This window comes from Biomphalaria glabrata, chromosome 18, assembly GCF_947242115.1.
Source record: "Biomphalaria glabrata chromosome 18, xgBioGlab47.1, whole genome shotgun sequence".
Classification (NCBI taxonomy): domain Eukaryota; kingdom Metazoa; phylum Mollusca; class Gastropoda; family Planorbidae; genus Biomphalaria; species Biomphalaria glabrata.
Window position 1 is genome coordinate 7,242,654 of NC_074728.1, and position 8,884 is coordinate 7,251,537.

Genomic DNA, 8,884 nt, shown 5'->3' on the forward strand with positions numbered 1-8,884 from the left:
CTAGAATTACTCAGTCGCTTTTTCTTTTCTTTTACTAGAAATTGTTTTAATAAAACACTTTTTTATAAACCCCCCCCCCCCCCAAAAAAAAAAAAAAAACGATATAAAAAACAAATTGATACAATTACACTTAATATAAGTTTTGTGTTAAAAAAAAAAGTTTGTGTGTGTGTGTTTCTTGTTTCACTTCTTTCTACTGTATATTGGTGGGTTAAGTGGAAGAGAAACTTGTTAATGTTTTAATAGCTTTCCACTGTACAATAGTGGGTTAAATAGATGAGAAACTTGTTAATGTTTTAGCAGCTTGTGTAAGTAAAGTTCCATTTTCGGGACATGCGATCAATGGAGGCTGATGATGTGAAAGTCATATGTTTCTTAGACCCACGGGTAACGAGGATGCCATTTGGCCAGCACAACGATGAACTGTCTTTACATCTTTCCAAATAGGTGGGTGTCTCGGGTGTGCTCTAAAAAGATCCCGAAATTAAAAATCCCAGTCTCCACATGCATTCGAGCCCAGGTCTCCATTTCGGAAGCCAAGCGCTTTACCACTCATCCACTTCGCCTCCACCTTGTGTAATTGTGTATATATTTGAGAACGGCAGAATCCAAACATTGCCCATATGACTTAAGTTGCGCACGGGAACATAAAATAAGAAAAAGTATGTTTGATTGCTTTTATTGGTAAAATTGCTATCGAAGACATGAGCAGTCAGTGTGGACAGAAATTAAAGACCCGACAGACAGCATCCTGCTCTACGTAAGAAACAGCAAAGTATATAGGTCACTGAATGGCCTGCGAAGTCACTTCAAGAATTTCAGTTTTACTTCAATTTGTTCGAACTCTCGTATGTCACTTTACTCTTACTGATGAAGCAATGCGTCGAATGGAAACACATTATTTTATTGTTAGTGGGCGTAGGGAAAACAAAAGCAGACAACATAAATGCTGAGCAATATTAAAGATAAATACAAAAGTAAATATTTTCATTAAATGGTAATATAAAGTAACTATAAATTAGGGCACCGAGAGGAGATAAATTCAAAAAATACTAAAAGAGACAATTTCTAAGATTGGGGACTGATGTCCTTAACTCTTTCTCTCCTAACTGACGATACCAACGTTGATTCTACCAGAATGTGGTAAATAATTACGGAGAGAAAGAGTTAAATCTTCTCTCTCTCTCTTCCCCTCTCTCTCTCTCTCTCTCTCTGTCTCTCTGTTTCTCTCTTGACAGCATCTCCCTCCACTCTCCCCATAAAACAGAGCGGGCGTACATCATTGGAAATTAAAAAATTTGGCTCTAAAAAAATTACACGGCGCTAAATCGTCTGCTAAGTTGGACGCAGTGGCCTCCTGGGAATTGAGGGAGGAAGCGGTAAAAGAAGGAGGCCGAGTCTTCAGGACCAGGTAGTTTCCTTATTGGTAATTACATCCTGGACAAATCAAGAAGCTACCCAGAAATTGCAGTTCCAGACGACGGACTGCCTCCCAACGTCTTGACTATTGGTTTTCTTTTTATTTGTTCCATTAGCAACCAGGCGAGTGATGACGTAAAACAAGGGAAACAATTCAAACATTCCTTCATACGATTGTCAATCTCTGATCATAAAAGTGTTAAAGAGTTTACCCGAGTGTGTGGATGTGTGTTTCCGTGTATGTGTGTGTGTGTTTCTGTGAGTAAGGGTGGAGACTAGTTGTCTTAGAGATAGAAGATTACCAAGACAAGCCCGATAGATGTTGTTTTTTTTTCATCTATAGAAAAAAAATGAAGTCCAATGTTAATTTATAGCTTTTTTCTTGTACAGTTAAAGTCAGAAAAATATTTGCACGGAAAGGATTCATAAGGATTTATGTGTTTTTTTTTATGTGCGTGTAGGAATATTGGTAAACAAATAGAAGGCTCAGGGATGTGTGTTAATCTAGAACCTGATAACATGTTGATATTTGCCTTCTGAACCATCATCTACAGAGAGGCAGGCTATTTTATGCTCATTTATGTAATGATGCAAGGAAAGCAAGAGGAGATAAAGATAGAAAGAAAAGAGATGAGAGAGAAAAAGAGAGAGATAAAGTGAGAAAGAGAGTTTTCACGAACAAATATCAAGCTCGAACACAGACACACACACACTACAATTATAAAAATGTCAATAAATGTACATGAACTATTAATGTAGATTGGATCGCATTGTCAAACCGAAATGAAAATTCGAAAAAAAACAACAAATTAGAATGAGAATACAAACTACAATTTTTCTAAAATGATAATCTAAAAGTCTCACATTTCACAACTAATCTTAAATAATTTGGTATGACGGCATTGAAGACCAAAGAAATTAAACATTTCAAGAAGCATTGAGAAGCCCAAACGAATTGTTCTGAGCCCCTTTAGTCCTAGAATGGCTATGGTTCATCTTGTAGAACACGTTGTCATGTGACTTTAGAGCCCTTTTCAAGAGAGACTTTCCGGTTCACATGTAACGCTGGTGGCCTTTCGCTTTGGTGGTAGAGGAAATAACTATTTTTGCTCTGGCACACTTTTCTTCCAACGCCGACAGTTCTTTGTAGATGTCCATAGCATTCTTGCAAACCAGTAAAAAGAAGAAGAGGCAAAGAGAGAAAGTGATGGGAAGACAGCATAAAAGAATGGACTGGCATACCATTGAAAGAGGCTCTATCTCAGGCCAAAAACAGAGAGGAAAGGACAACTCCTTGCCAGCTATCTTTCGATTTGATATATGGCCATAATATGGGAAAGTTTCTTTGAACAAGATTGAGGAATGCAGTTATCTTAGTAAATGTATTTATGTCTTGCGCTCATTGTTAGTGCTTAATAAAATAGCAGGTTAAACACGTCCAACAGTTTACAATAGAAGAGATATAATCTTTGTATAATATAGAATTAAAAAATAAAAAAAACCGGCTGTCTTGCTTTGCTCACCGCTACAATGCTTTTGTTGTTCTCTAGGCTTTGAGCACGCTATTGTTGAGCAATGCAATACTCACGCAAAGCAAGAGCGAAAACTAATTCAGTTGACTTGCATTGCCTCCATGGAGGATCCAGAAATGCAATATGTAAAATCAGTGCCTGCTTCTCGTGTGTTTCTGATTTGTCTTTTATTTGTCGTCAATTATTCATCTGTTCTTAAACCAGTTTCGTGATGTTGCAGTCTGTCCATCTTAGCACAAGCATAGGTATGAAAAGGGGGGAAAAGGTGCCAAATGTAGAAAACAATTTTGTTCTTTCATATTATCTGTAATAAAAATAAAGTTGAAGCTACGACTTTGTGCCATAGGCGGCAACTTGCACCCCCCCCCCCTTTGCAAAAGATCCTGCGGGATTAACTATCTGTACAAAGTGTAGTTCTTAAAATTAGATCTTGATCTAGATCCTTTCGATCTTTTCTCACGTAAACATGGTAAACATGGCCTAGATTTATAAGATACTATACTTTTATAGAGTTGGGCAACTTTTTTTTTTGAGGGTCTTAAGTTTGTTTTAGGGCTACTATACATACGTTAGGTTACAGTTAGTACCTAAGGAACATTTATGCCAAGTTTTATCAAGATTGGTCAAACGGTTTTGATTTCTATGCTGGACATACATACCTACCTACATACATACATACGCCTTACTTTCTACTTTATAGTATAGATAACATTTGTAGATGGAAATTTCTGAAAAACATCTATTTCCACAAAAAAAAAGTTCAATAGAAAACAGAAATATTCGCTTTCACTTCGGGGAATTTTTTACTGGCGGAAGCTGACTGACTATCAAAATAGTATCAACTGCCAAGCTAGCCTTTTAATGAGAGCGTCTCTCCTGAATGTAGATGAGATGTGTCGGAAAACCTTCCGAGCCTCGGGCCGTAATGTCTAAATCTTAGTATATGCCGGTTCTTCGTGTCTCAGAAAAACAAGTATTCCGCTTATACGTTACTTTGAATTCCAAGTTTATTGTTAAATGTCAGGACTACGCAACAATAATCTTCTGATGAATACCCATGTAGACAGAAGAAGGCGATGCTGAAAATCGCGTGACAGGTGCTCTGAATAGAAAAGCAAATCTACATGGAAGATTAATTCATACCTCATTGATCTTGTCGTGTGGTATGCGCACTGGATTGTCGTTCGGACTTCTCGACTGTCCCAGGTTCATACCCTGCCAGCTGCCATTCCCTGTCGTTCTGCAGGACATTTGGACTAGGATGCAGCTTTAACTCTGAAGGAACTTTCCGAAACAAGTAAAACTAACAAACGTAGTGCAATGTTTTTAGAAGAGAGAAAGGCCAAAAAAAAGTTGCTCCTCGGAGCCGTTTGTAGTCCATCTCCAAATTCAGATGACCCTCATTGGCATACAAAATGAACTCCTGGCGATTCCAGTGACAATCTCTATTTATTGTCCGTTCAAAAGGTCGCATTTTCATTCTTACTTCCCCATTACTTCCTTTGTATCTCAAAATACTCGTCACCTAGTCCTAGTATAGACTATACTTTGAATAGATTGTCCTACTTACAGCAAAGTGACTTCCAAAACATCTAATATATACTCATGTCTAATAGTAAGAATGGTAATGTCTTTGATTCCGAAGATTAAGGATGAGTGCAGTGTTTCAAATGACTACGCAAACCCAGTTGTGACCAGCATATTTTTTAGCACCTGAAGCAGACAAAGCCGTTGTCCGTTGGGGGGTCTATTTAAGTTTTCTTTATGTCTTCTGCCCCTGTCTTCAACAAGCCTTTCTCTTGGGGTCTGAAATGTATGTCCCGCGGCTTTTGTGAGAGCTCTCCAAATGTCTCTTTCAGGGGCCATGTCTTAAAATTCCCTAAACGGAATTGACCCTATTCCACAAATCAATGTGAATGGCCACTTCCTTAATGTTGATGGTTCACATATCTACCTAGGCAGCAAAGTGTCTAACGGTGAGCTTCTCTTGTCAAATACCTACAAATCTGTAAATTCTTATACATATACTATATACCGTTCTTTAATAACTCGAGAAATGTCAATCCTATATCTTATTTATACTCCTTTTTTAACACCTAGAGAAATGTAATCTCTTATATACCCTATACATGCAACTCTTTAATACCTAGATCACTTGAACAGTGTATTTATATCTACGCAGTCCTTGGGCATCTCTAAGTGCTCCGTCACATCAGAGTCTAATGACAGGCCAAACCACAGAATGATCTAACACACAGACAATCGACCCAAAAAGGGATTTGGGGGGGGGGGGGTGGGGGGAGCTATTAATACCATTACCAGAATCACTTAAGTAATTAATCCGATAGACACATACAAACAGGGAAACAGTACATGACAAGACAATGTCAAGGAATAAACAAATACAAACAACATGGCGGATTAACGTGTTGGGCATTGAAGGGATGCACTAAACAATGTCAAGGACCCTTAATTGAAATTAAATGCTGCCAACTTTAAATTAAAAAAGAAAATCTTGTTACAAACGGAAAAGATTGAATTCTGTAGTGCAGAAAAGTTAAAAAAAAAATGTTCTAGACCTTTTAAAAAATCTTATCTTAGGATTACTTTATTGCTCTGTACTCTGAATACACCAAAACTAAAGCTAGTTAATTATAGTATTCCTTCTACTTTGTAGTGTCTAACAGTTTCTTATGAAGACAGTATATATATAGTAAAAAAGGGGGTTACCCTTTCAAACCTTGCTAGGAAGTCATGTGGTCAGCTTAACGACTTACGCCTACGACAAACCGCCTTTATTTTCCCATACTTATTTCGGGTACACATTATAGCTGGGTTGACTCAGAGGCGCCCTAAAGATCTCGAAATTAAAAATCCTAGTCTTCACCCTCGGTGCCGAAGCCGAGCCCTTTACCACTCAGCCACCTCGCCTCCAAGCTAGTATATGTAATAGGTCGTAATAGATATAAATGATGATATAGAAGAAAAAGAAGCAGGCAAACGAGCCAAATGATAACTCTAAGTAATAGCAATAATAATAATAATAATTTAATTTATAGAGTGTAGTTAACAAACAACATGTAGGCTCAAGGCGCTGTGATAACAGTACAGACATAAACTCGAGAGCTAAAATGACTAACTAATCTTAAAAAGTTTTAAACAGGTAGGTAGTAAAGAGAAGATTATTTTGGTTTGGAAAACATCAAAGTGTTAACTACATCTAATCTAATAAGTTTTGGTGTAACAGAAATGTTCTTTCTCGTATGAGCCGAGAATAAAAGGACAGCAATCTATTAAATGAACAATCACTTTAATTACAGCACTCGATGACAACCTTTTGTTTTGTCCCCGAGTACATATAAGTAAACTACGCGAGAGTCACAGGTCCCATTGAAGCAAAAAAAAAATAATAAAAAATTAAAGAAGCGAAGCTTGCAAAAGAACATATTGGGTAGTTCCGAAAGGGCAGGATAGCACCGCAAAATGGACAGGATATGACCCGCACTCCGTAGGCTGAGAATTCTGATTTACTGTTGGTTTAAAATGAACAAATAGCCTAAAGCACGGTGGTAAATACAGATACGATTTCTATGGAGTGATCCGCAATTTAAGCATGTCAAAAAAATAACAGTCCGAAATTAGAATACCTCACACATTTTAATTAAGTTTTTTTACCTGCGAATACAGAATACAGAGATCGATAGATAGATAGATAGATAGATAGATAGATAGATAGATAGATAGATAGATAGATAGATAGATAGATAGATAGATAGATAGATAGATTGATGGATGGATGGATGGATGAATGGATAGATAGATAGATAGATAGATAGATAGATAGATAGATAGATAGATAGATAGATAGATAGATAGATAGACAGATAGACAGATAGATAGATAGATAGATAGATAGATAGATAGATAGATAGATAGATAGATAGATAGATAGATAGATAGATAGATAGATAGATAGATAGATAGATAGATAGATAGATGGGCGAATGGATGGATGGATGGATGGATAGATTGATAGATATATAGATAGATAGATAGATAGATAGATAGATAGATAGATAGATAGATAGATAGATAGATAGATAGATAGATAGATAGATAGATAGATAGATAGACATTCCCTTTCAATAGCCTGGTACATCTAAGTAAATCAGTTGAAAGTAGAGAGAGAAAATATAGTCACGATAATGAAACAATCAAGTTCTATACTTTTCAAGAACTACAAACGAGCTCTAAATAAAAATGAACAATAATTAAATAATCAAGAGATGATTATCAGACAACAGATTGAAGACCAAAAATAAAAAAAAGGTATAGATTAATGGCACGACAAATCCAAGTAGATAGGATTCAGAAATATTTGTAAATACCAAATTTGGTGGGCTAATTTGCCAAAATAGAAAGGGTTTTTGAAATATTGTTTTTTTTTTTTCATTCAGGAAGTAGAATATAAAAAAAAGTACCCCATCCAGGCGATAATTATTCATTTACAATCAGATAGCTATCTAATGAACATTAAACTTATTCCACACCATAGATACATCTAAAAAAAAATTTAGTAAAGAATACAGCTTAATCATAAAACACAATGCTGTAACACTTCTAAAAATTCACCCGCAGTGTCTTTAAGAGCTGTATAATCCAAAATCCGATTTAAATATCCAGAAGAAAACGAATTATCCTAATCCAGGAAAGCTTAATCCAATCAGAAGTCGGCCAGGGAACATACAGCGAATTATCGGAACATAGACCGAATTATCGGAACATAGACCGAATTATCGGAACGCTTGACATACGAGTGAGAGAGATGGTCCAAGTAAATAGAACTTTGTTACTCTGGTGATTTTTTTTTTTTTTTTTTTTTTTTACATAGTTATATTCTTTCTTTCTTATTGTTTGTCTTTCGCTTTGAGGACGCCACGAGAAGTGGAACCACTAAGACGAGGAAAGGGCGAGCGGGGTGGGAGGCAGAAACGGGTAAGGAGGTGAGGGCTGGGGGGGGGAGGAAGGAAGAGAGAAAACGAGGACGCTCTTGTAGGCGGACATTGTGACGGAGAGAGAGAGAATGGCGAATTGGAATGAGTGATAAGCAGAGAGAATGGGGAGGAAGAGGGGGGAGGAGGAAGAACTGGAGAGATAGAACGAGAAAGGGAAGAGGAGGGGGGTGGACGAATAGGGGGTTTGAGCGGTTAAAGATGGGGTGTAACACAATAGACTCCCCACACCATTCGTGACATCACAGATTAGCTTCCAAGTCACTGCGAGGTGGTCAAAGAGACAGCTGATGGATAAGTCACATTACTGCTAATTCAGTCAAAACCTCACACAGGGCGAGCCATTTTGTCTTGGTCATTTCTAACAATCCCGAATTCTTGCAGTAGCTCTGTTTACATGTTTTCCTTTTGCCATGCAATTCACTACAATTTTTTTACAGTTTGTCAACACGGACACTTCACGGCTATTTCGAAAATGGCTAGATTTCTCTAAAAAAGTTTATGTAAAAAAAAAATACTACCGTATTGGCCACACAGTGAAAACTTTGTTTTGACCGTTATATTTGGCTCAGAAGGATCTTAGGTATCACATTCAAAGACCGTATCACAAACCAAGAGACAAGGTTACTGCAGCGATCGGACCCCATGATGACCTGCTAACTATCCTAAAAAAAAAAACGCTAGCTCAAAATCTAAGGCCATATTACAAGAGCTTCGGAGTTCGCAAAGACCTTCCCTCAGGGAACAGTACCATGAAAAAGAAGAAGAGGCAGACAGTGAAAACGAGGACAACATTAAAGAATGGACGGGCCTGCCATTGAAAGCGATTCTAACTAAGGTAAAGGACAGCGAGGAATGGAGAAAGATGGTCGACGAGTGTTGCTTGGTGCCAATAGACTAAGAGATAGATAAAGGTAAAGG

General features: G+C 37.3%; 1 protein-coding gene across 1 annotated transcript in view; it reads right to left on the bottom strand.

Moving 5' to 3' along the window:
- LOC129924013 (atrial natriuretic peptide receptor 3-like) overlaps positions 1-7,820 on the bottom strand; it is a 78,570-nt gene extending 70,750 nt beyond the window's left edge. The window contains exon 1 of the mRNA XM_056017603.1: positions 7,584-7,820. The gene's annotated coding sequence lies outside the window, so the exon portion shown is untranslated. The remainder of the gene's footprint in view (positions 1-7,583) is intronic.
- Positions 7,821-8,884: the final 1,064 nt, after the last annotated feature.